The 9781-nt window shown below is 31.9% G+C and overlaps 1 long non-coding RNA gene across 17 annotated transcripts; it reads right to left on the bottom strand.

Annotated features, from left to right (window-relative positions):
* Positions 1-2576: 2576 nt before the first annotated feature.
* On the bottom strand, positions 2577-6441 carry LOC108821155 (uncharacterized). 17 transcript variants are annotated; one of them, XR_008937564.1, is made up of 9 exons: positions 6322-6437; positions 5821-6129; positions 5573-5661; positions 5217-5261; positions 4232-5130; positions 3964-4127; positions 3612-3799; positions 3225-3383; positions 2577-2939 (listed from the first exon to the last, which is right to left on the bottom strand). It is a non-coding gene; the product is annotated as an uncharacterized LOC108821155 (long non-coding RNA). The 17 variants fall into 17 exon arrangements; XR_008937561.1 differs by having other exon boundaries at positions 5217-5258; XR_008937560.1 differs by having other exon boundaries at positions 5217-5258; positions 5573-5947; positions 6039-6181; positions 6322-6428.
* Between the last annotated feature and the right edge of the window lie 3340 nt (positions 6442-9781).

Raw genomic sequence — 9781 nt, 5'->3', positions numbered from 1 at the left:
ACTGATCCATCTGGATGCACCTTCGAGATCTACATAGTGGGAACTTTTGATCTCTGAGTCCATATTAGGTGATGTCTAACTCAAGAAAAGATAAAAGTTTAAAACTTTGATATTATTACATTTATTAATTTTCTTAATATAATTAAATAATCCTTCTCCAAAATGATTCAGTTGAAAATATAATGTAATGTGATAAAGTTATAAAAATTATTAAAGTACTATATAAATAGTTTCAATAATATCACAGATAATAATTTATATTTTTTATTTAACAACAAACGATGTTTTATAATATATGTATGTTTCAGTTTATATTAGATTTTCAATTTAAAATGAAAATTTCTTTAATTTTAGTATTTTATTAACTATGTTTTCTAAATTATTTGAGCATTTGTTGAACTTTGTTTTATTAGCAGAAGGATGAACAACTCAACTGCTGAATATATACAAAAATGTACACCCATATTTGAAGGTAACACCAACTCTGTTCAGTATCCTTCTATCCGTAGAGTTACCTATCAATGAGGTATTTCCAAATATTACTTGGCCGTGATCTTTTTTTTTTACTTGGCCGTGATCTAATTTCCTTTATTCTGACCGTAATTCTCTCCTAAAATACCCTACATGTACATTGTTTCCTGGGTTATGATTTGCAGAGGTTTTTCATAAATATCTTGTCCAGGAAGATAACTCGTTAAATGGACATTCAAGGGAACGGGGGTCCAAACTTACATCCAAGTTCTCTAATCCTAAAATCCTTTTGCCGTCTATAACAACTTTCCCATGAAGGATATGAGTGAAAGTTACAGAGTGAAAATCATAGGATAAAATTACATGTAACACTTTTCTTTTAACTTGATGAATAAACCTTCAGTTCGCCTGAAAATACTTCGCCAACAGTTGGAGTTTAAACGTTATGAAGAAGCTTTTGAACATGACCAGTCAATATTCTCTCTCTTCTTTCCTGTTTCTCTTATTCTAGATGAAATTGCCAGCTAACTTATATAAAGCTACAAACTCAGCAGAGTCAGATGCTAGGGAGACGGTCATCTGGACACTGACACGGTGCCTAGCTCGCATTTACAAGTTCATAGGGTGACGTATAATGTCAATAAGGGTTAATTATCAAAGAAGATGGAAGGATGAATAGTATTGTGTTCTGAATACATTACCTCACAACTCCAACATTGCAGTTTGCACCATCCGTTGGTTATATAAATGCCAACAACTACCAATGTTCGTATGAACTCAACGGCCTGCAGCGTTGAGATTAGGGCTGGAAAAAAATCAGAATCCGAAGAACTGAACCGAACCCGATCAAAAAGTAGTACCAAATCTGAACCAAAATTGATTAAATATCTGAATATATAGGTTCAAAATTTTGGTATTTAGAGAACTGAAACAGAACCAGACCCGGACCGAAGTATTTCAGGTACCCCAAATGTATCCGAAATAGATTTATATACCTAAATATATTTATTATTTAAAATTTAATGTATATTCAAAACATCTAAAATATATAAGATATTTTAAAGTTGTCCAAAATAGTTGAAAATATATAAAACTAGGGTAAACCCGCCCTACGGGCGGGCGGACGATTAAAATTAATAGTACGAATTTATTTTTATTTTTATTTTAATTTAAATTAAATTAAGCTTCATAATTGTTTTATAGATATCTATGTAGTTTATTCTACATTTTATAAATTATAACTTGTCTAGTTATGATAAAATTTTGAAACATTTTCAAAATCAAAATAGGATCTTTTCAAAATGTTAAATTTATTCGCAGTTATCTGTAACGTTAATTTCCACTATTTTATAAAAAAGGTCATAAAAAGTAAATAAATCAACTTTTAAGATTGTTGTATTAGTTAAATACACTAAAACTTCTGTGAAGAATGTTAATATTTACTATATTATTTGTTAAACTATAAACAGAAAACAATATATTAGAATCTAACTATAGTTAAATGTAATTATGGATTAAAGCTAAGTGTAAAAAGAGAATCAAAATATTCTAGATATATATGCACAATTTATTTAATTTTTATTATTAAATATTATTTTGTTTCAGACAAAGAAAAATATTATTTTGTTTTACAATTGCTACCTTTTCTGAGTACCAATCATAGTATTACATTGTTATTAAATATACCATTTTAAATACTTTCTGACTTAAACTTTGACCTTTTTTTTTTTACAGTATTAAGTATTAATACATCTGTTTAATTGTTTTGAATATATTCAGCCCAACATTATGATCCAAAAACCTTATTTTCATATTTTTATTTCCAGTAAACATTCTACAATCTAACAAATACACACACACATATATATATATATATATATATATATTCTTATTCTATTTAATGTAAAATGATTTTTTCCTAATTTTGATAAATATAGTTTTAAAATTTTGAATCGGACAATCTAGTGAACAATAAAATGGTAGGTTGAGTTCTAGTTTCCAATAGAATAATTACAATTTTGATTGATATTGTGACTGAAAAGTTGGCGAAATCACATTTTTAAACTATGACAGTTTGATAAAATTCTAAAGTATTAACCTCCTGTGTTTTCAAGTAACATTTGCTTTTTTAACACTTTCAATAATTCCAAAAAAAACAAAAGAGAGTTTCCTACAGAGTCACTGAATCAGTCAAAAAACAAAACATGAGAACTAAAGGGGTGGACCCGTCTGTATAAAAAGACATTGATTAAAACTACTGCGCTCTTACATCAAGCATTTCTGCTTTCTTGAGCAAGCATCGACTGCAGCCAGACTGGACCAGCCACAGCAATGTAGGAGTGATGCCTATTCTCGTAAGTAACACACTGTGCGAGAGCTTCTGATGGTATATTTCTCCTTGGAATGACATGTTCAACACTCCAAGACTCCAACCATTGTATTCTTGAAAATATATCATTAGTGATGTCCTGAAACCAAGGGAAATGCGAGGATTTAACATGACCTCTTGCGCCCGGATCATAGGAGTTTCAAAATAACATTTTCTATAATACTTAAAAGTGACACTAAAACTGTTACAGTGCGTTTTAAAATTATAACGGAGTTTAATAGTCATCTATATGTCATCTAATACATGTCATCTTTAAGAAAAATCACATGTTGTGCTTATAGATTTCACTCTAAACATGGAAAAGCGTTCGTAAACTAAATAATCTTAAGAGACATTCTTTGGAAGAAGGCTGATAGTAACTTACTCCAATACAGATATATTAGCAGGAGCTGGTGAATGTAACCAGTCGCCAAGGTTAAGATGTGCAGAAGGAAAGCCTCCATAAATGCGTTGGTGAGACATTTCTCTCTGCATCAGTTCTCACATGTGAGTTGATTTTTCTCTGATCATCTGATGTAATAGTCTGCACGAAACAATATAAGAGAATGCTTCAGATGTCAATACTTATAATAAGTTGCTTCAAACAATTATTGGTATGATTATAAAGGAAACTAAATCTCAAGCCTGCAATTAGGAAAGAATATTAATTTGAGGGTTAAACGATCGTTCCCAGTGAAGTCATTGTGAGTAATGATAAGCATTCTTCCTGATGACAAAAAAAATTAGTACATGAGTATTGTTAGAATCTTACATTTGTTGTGTATAACAATTTGGTCAAGAAAGCAGCCTGTCCTGGCTTTCTCAGGACTCATGACACAACTATTCAATCGAACTGAATCTCCTCATTGGTTCTATCTCCCTTTGTTCCCTCGTCATCCTTTTCAAATCCAAGAGCTTCTTCTATCTATTGGTTCTATTTATGGTTCAAGTAATTACGAACTGAAACACAGATTGATCATCAAAACTTGTGAACATTACTTAATTAGTTTCTTTTCTTTTTCCAACCTAACATCACTCTCTTATATAACTTGTTTGAACATGAGAAAATTGTGTATCACTTAAAATAATAATACAAAAACGAATTACAGAAGAAAAAGAAGTACCTATTTTTTCTTTGGTGATGTTGTATGAGTAAACTCTATGAATGATTTGCAAGTGCTTTCGTTTGAGAAAGTAAAATTTTCCTCTGTCCGTAGATATTGTGAAAACACCTTCCAAGCTTCTGAATCTCTTGTTTCGATAGATCCAAGCATCTCGTGTAGCAACCCTGAAATGTCATTAGACTAATCACATCATAACCACAACCAAAAAAAGATCAAGCGAGAGAGATTACAATCGCAGCTGATCCGACCAAAGAACTTATAATCTCACCTGTCATGGGTGTCCCATGCCTACTCTGAATCGGAGAGGGACATGTTGATGGAAAACAGAAGCGATAGAGATGAGGATCAGAGGCAGTAGGAAGATGAAGAAGAGAGACAGAAAGTCGAAACACAGCCTTGCAAAGTGATGACTAAACGACGGGATGAATCTGAACACCAAGCGTTTCGGTAAAACTAAAAGAGATGACTAAACGACGCGAATGAAGAACGACAGAAAGATTATTCACATCTATGACAGGTGTCGAGTTTACAGACTATGAGTTTCTGACCTGGATGCTGAGGTGTCTCTCTCAGGAGAGAAAGAACTCAAGTTTATATAAATAGATAGACTAAAATAGACAAAACTAGCTAAGGTATACTCAAAACACCAAAAATATTTAAAATATCTATGATCATATATCCAAATATTGAAATCAAACCAATTTATATGTTAAGCTTAGGTATTTTGACATATTCAAATTTATATGTAATATATTGTTTGTTTTTAGTTTTTGAGAAAACTAAAGTATATAACAAATTTTCAAAATTTAAAAATAATTTTAATGGGTTATCCGAACCTTAACCTAATCCGCAAAAATTCGAACCGAAACTTAATCCGAATAGGACTGAAATCTTCAACTCCGAAATCCGAATAGACTTGAACGGAACCCGAATGGATTTCCGAGGAGTAAGGAAGGCACACATTAGTGGTTCCATTTACTTACGGCAGAAATGTTTATTATATGTTTATTTAAAACGAATATATTAACCTCAGCCAAGGTTATATTCTATTTTCCTCAACCACGATATTGTGCTTCTTTAAAGGTTTACGCCTGGGAACAATTCTCTCCCTTCCTGAGTACTTGTCTCCTCTAAGCAGCCTAGGAAGAATATGGGAAAAAAGCTCACCTGCACACAGGAGAGAACTAATGTGAGCCTACCAAAGCATGCAATGGAAAATGATGATTTTCCAGTCTGTGATCTATACAAAGAACCTGACAATTCGATCGAGTCTCTGCAACCAACAGCAAGTGAACCTACTGATACAAATATGTTGATATTAAGGATGGAACTGCTAAGGAAGATAAAATCTCTGCTGCAAGTAAAATATTATCTCTGTCGTATTGTTAGGCTCATTGTTAACTATTTTTCGAGAATAGTGTAATTAATCTAATAACCAGCCAATCTTCCAGGTTCTGAAGATGATATACTGAAAAGTCCATCAAAAACAAGAAGGAAGATTCTAGCTTCCTGGTTGGACGATATGAAGGACTACTATCGATGACCGCCAATCACATTATACATATGTTTTTCAGGCCAAGTTAAGCAATTTAGCAAACAAAACTTGTACCTTTCTATTTCGAGCGTTTCCATTATGAGTTGAGTTGTTTGGCTCTTCATTGAATATGGTGTGCATACCCATCACCTCCCCGAAATTATCTACGAACGAGAAATAAGGTGAAAAGTACTTTCATCTGCTTTTAAAAAAAGCAGAAGCGTCCGTGTTTGTGTTGGCAAAGGGCATTAGTTGTTCTAGAAATGGAAGCTCTCTGTTGGGTATGTTCGAAGATACGTATAGCTACAGAAGCGTCCCCAAACCTGATGTTGGTGTTGCTTCTTGTTACATGAAATATGATATAAGCTCATAGAAGACTCCTTCTCCAAGCATGGGTCTGAAGATGTTTAGACGGTGAAATTTGATCGAGGCTTGGATTAGCTTCTTTGACTGAAAATGGATAGGTTTAATTAAAAACCAACAACTGCGAAAGATCGTTCTCTAAAATAATAAGGGGATAAATTGAACGACATAGCTTCACATCAATCAACAGCATATCGACGTCCATCAGCTCACTGTTCTTGACATTCCAGACCTCACAAAATCGAAGGAGCCTGGTCAGGACCATCTGTCTACACAGTTCTTCTTTTAAATCAGAGAAATGAAGTTGGGAGTTCGCCATTACTAAAGGGAAGAAAGATCTATCAATTCAGAGGATGAAATTTGTTTTCATGGAGTTCTCAAACGGTGTGTGTGTTTATATATTACATGAAGGTGATGGTTTTGGAATTGAAGATGCAATGAAGAAAAAGTTAGTGGGATACCTAAAGTTATTGACCTTTTTGCTTAACGTTACGGCGGCGACAAAAGGAGAATGATAAACACAACCGGGAAAATAGTTTTTCTGTAGATGGTTTGCTTCAACAAAAGAAAAGACAGCGAAGGTATGGAATGAGTCATGCAAACATGAACCAAAATATAGGCCCATTAACAAAACGAAATGAAAACAGACAAAAGTATTTCAGATAAGTACATGTGTCCTATTTTGCCACCCTATCTTGCTAATTCGGCGCAAGGAACAATATTTAATATAAATTTGATTTAATGAAGCATAAAATTAAGAGAAAATAATTTATTTATTTTGAATTATATTTAAGAATAAATATGTACATATTTAAAGTCATAATCTTAGATCAATTGTATAGTTATCAAAAATTAAAACTAAAAAATATTTATAAAATTTATAGATATCTAAAAGAAACCGGTGATATTACGATTAAAAAATTATATATTTTTAAAAAAATCATAGTAAATTAGAAATTTTTAGTACTAATAAATGTATGATTATATTAACTAAAATTGAATAATATTTCAAAATTTGTAATTTCATATTTTAATATACTTATTTTAGTGAAGATTTATGAGTTACTATCATATACTAAAAAGTTTACCTAAAGATAAATTAACATTAAATGTAATATATGAGGTATTGTCATATTCTATAAAGTTTACCAAAAACATATATCAAAATTAAATATAATTGTCTTTGTCATATTCAATAATAAACCATGTCATCAATTTTATTAGTAATGTCACATTTGTTTTTGTAAAATTGATTGTAAAGAGGACATGTGGTAAATCACTTCATAAATAATGTTTAGGGAATGTTTGGGAAATTGCCACTAATACCACTTTCAAGGTACCACTTTTCATCTTTACACTAACCAACTTTACCACTAAAAATTTAATAGACAAAATACTATTATACCCCTGGCTAATTAAACATAAAACTAATATCTTCTTATCCTACATCTCATGATTTATTCAAAAACATCATCTCATATTCAAATCGGCGGTGACGAACTCCGGCGGTGACGAGTTCTCCGGCGATGACGAGCGACGCTGAAGAGTTGTCCAGCGAGATCCGTCGAAGCTATGGCGAGATCCAACGAAGCTATTGCGAGATCCGAGGAAGCTACGGCGAGATCTGACGAAGCTACGACGAGATCCAATGAAGCAACAACGAGATCCGACGAAGCTACGGCAAGATCCGACAAAGCTACGGCGAGATCTGACGAAGCTACGGTGAGATCCGATGACGACGAGAAGTTAAAACGTACAAGTCGACGAAAGCTTATAAGGTATAGGATAATCAATGGTGATTTTCGTCTTTTTGTTTAGTTTTAGTGTGATTTCTCAAAAAATCAGTTTCTATGAAGGGATAGAATTTTTTCATGAGTTTTTTTAAATCTCAAGTTTATAAAACCTTATAAATATTTCTCAATGATCCAGCAGCCTCATGTGCCCTTTTCTGTGTTGATGCCTGCCAGTGATGTCCTGATTCATGCCAAAGAAGTTTGTTACTTCTTCTGTACACATTGTATTTTGGAAATCTAATTTCAACTGAGATATGTTCATGTTGTTTTGCTTATACGTTCATCCTTATGCTTCTCACTTGAGCATTTGGCTCTGAATATTAACCTTGAGGTGAAGAAAAATTTAGTTTTAGTACATCTCTCATGTTCCTGGTTGCAATTGCATGTTCTAACAAACATGGATATATTTGTGGGTTTACTATCAAAACACACTGAGAACCTTTATAAGCTCTTATAAAATTTATTAATGGTTCATAAATAGTCTTATAAACCTTTATAAATAGTTATATAAATATTTATATGGTTTTATAACCCTTTATATTATTTTGTAAACCCTATATAAACTCTTCAAAACCCATTAAAATCTTTTATAAACCATTATAAATCTTATATAAACTTTTATAAACTTTTCTAAACCCTTTATAAACATTATAAACCCTTATAAATTATATATAAAATCCTTATAAACACCTGTAAGTGATTTTGTAAACCCTTTTATAAAGAAGTAGTGGAGATGGAGTATGAGTTTGTTGAGTTACTAAAGCATATTATTTTTGAATCATGTTTTTTGAAGTGAGTGTGATTCGTAGGAACAATAAGTGATTGGCTTGCGTTCAGATTTTGAAGATAGACGAGGTTGGTGAGTTGTTTGAAGAAGCAAGAGGGACTCTGAACAATAACATGGTTTGTGCGATCAAAGAATTACATATTTATAATTCTTTATAAAAGTTGTAGAGTTGTCTTCTTAATACATTCTTCTCTCTCATCTTCTTCAGACATCTCTTAATTAGGATGATGTCGCGTCCAAGGGCTCGGATTATACTTGTAGATGGAGCTCTTAGGGAGGACGAGCCGCTGATTCGACTCCCTTCATTTGTGATCTTGGTTCTTCTCACATTCTATTCTCCATCCACAAGAGTTAAAGTACGTAGTAGTATTTATAAACCCAAACCTTGAAATGAGTTTGTTTGATTCTGATCACAAGCAGGGTCTCTGTACAGTCTACATAGAGGGTTGATGAAATATATCTCTTGTTGAAGGACGTGGCTCTTTCACCAGATATGTCATTTGTGTTGATTGTCTTTTGGAGGGACTTTAGAAAAATTAATAAGCCATTATAAATCAGTTTATAAACGTTTATAAATCATTTTTGAGTTTCTTATACTCATTCTGCCTAGCCTTCCTCAAAAGACTTCTCAAGTTCACACATTTATATGTTTTTATAATCATTTTAGATGTGGAAGAGTTGATTCAAAAGTCACTTAAAGTTGCGGGCTACGTTGCACACCAACTGTTTGAGCAAATGATTTTAAGAGGAATGAAAGAACATCAACACAAGGCCCTGAGTAAAATGCAAAAGACATGACGATTTTGACTTTTTTTTGTCTTCTACTTTTGATTTTCTGAAAAGTATCTGTTAAATTACATTTAGGTTGATTTTTTTTTCAAATATGATCTGTTTATGTGATGTTATAGAAGTTTCGATGTTGAAATTATACTTTTGATATTTATAAGTCCTTATAAATTCCATATTATAGAAAGACTTATGGTTTTATAAGTTTTGATGTTTGAATCTATATTGTTTATACCCATTATAAATTATTTATAAACTTTCATAACTTTTTTATAAACATTTATAAATGGTTTATAGATTTTATAACTTGTTTTATAGGCCTTTTTAATGGTTTATATACTCTTTCAAATAATTTTACATACGCTTATAAGGCTTTGTAAAGCGATGATGATACGTGGCAGATTCCGAGGCACATGCAGACAGCAAGTAAGGCTCCACCGCTTCAGATATTTTATAGACCCTTATAAATTGTTTTATAATCCTTTATAATGGTGTTTAAACTTTATAAATTATTTTTATAAACCCTTTTAAATTATTTACATACCCTTATATATT

The sequence above is a fragment of the Raphanus sativus genome, chromosome 8 (assembly GCF_000801105.2).
Source record: "Raphanus sativus cultivar WK10039 chromosome 8, ASM80110v3, whole genome shotgun sequence".
Classification (NCBI taxonomy): Eukaryota; Viridiplantae; Streptophyta; class Magnoliopsida; order Brassicales; family Brassicaceae; genus Raphanus; species Raphanus sativus.
Note: the sequence above shows the minus strand (reverse complement) of the source record. Positions and strands in the feature narration are given on the sequence as shown.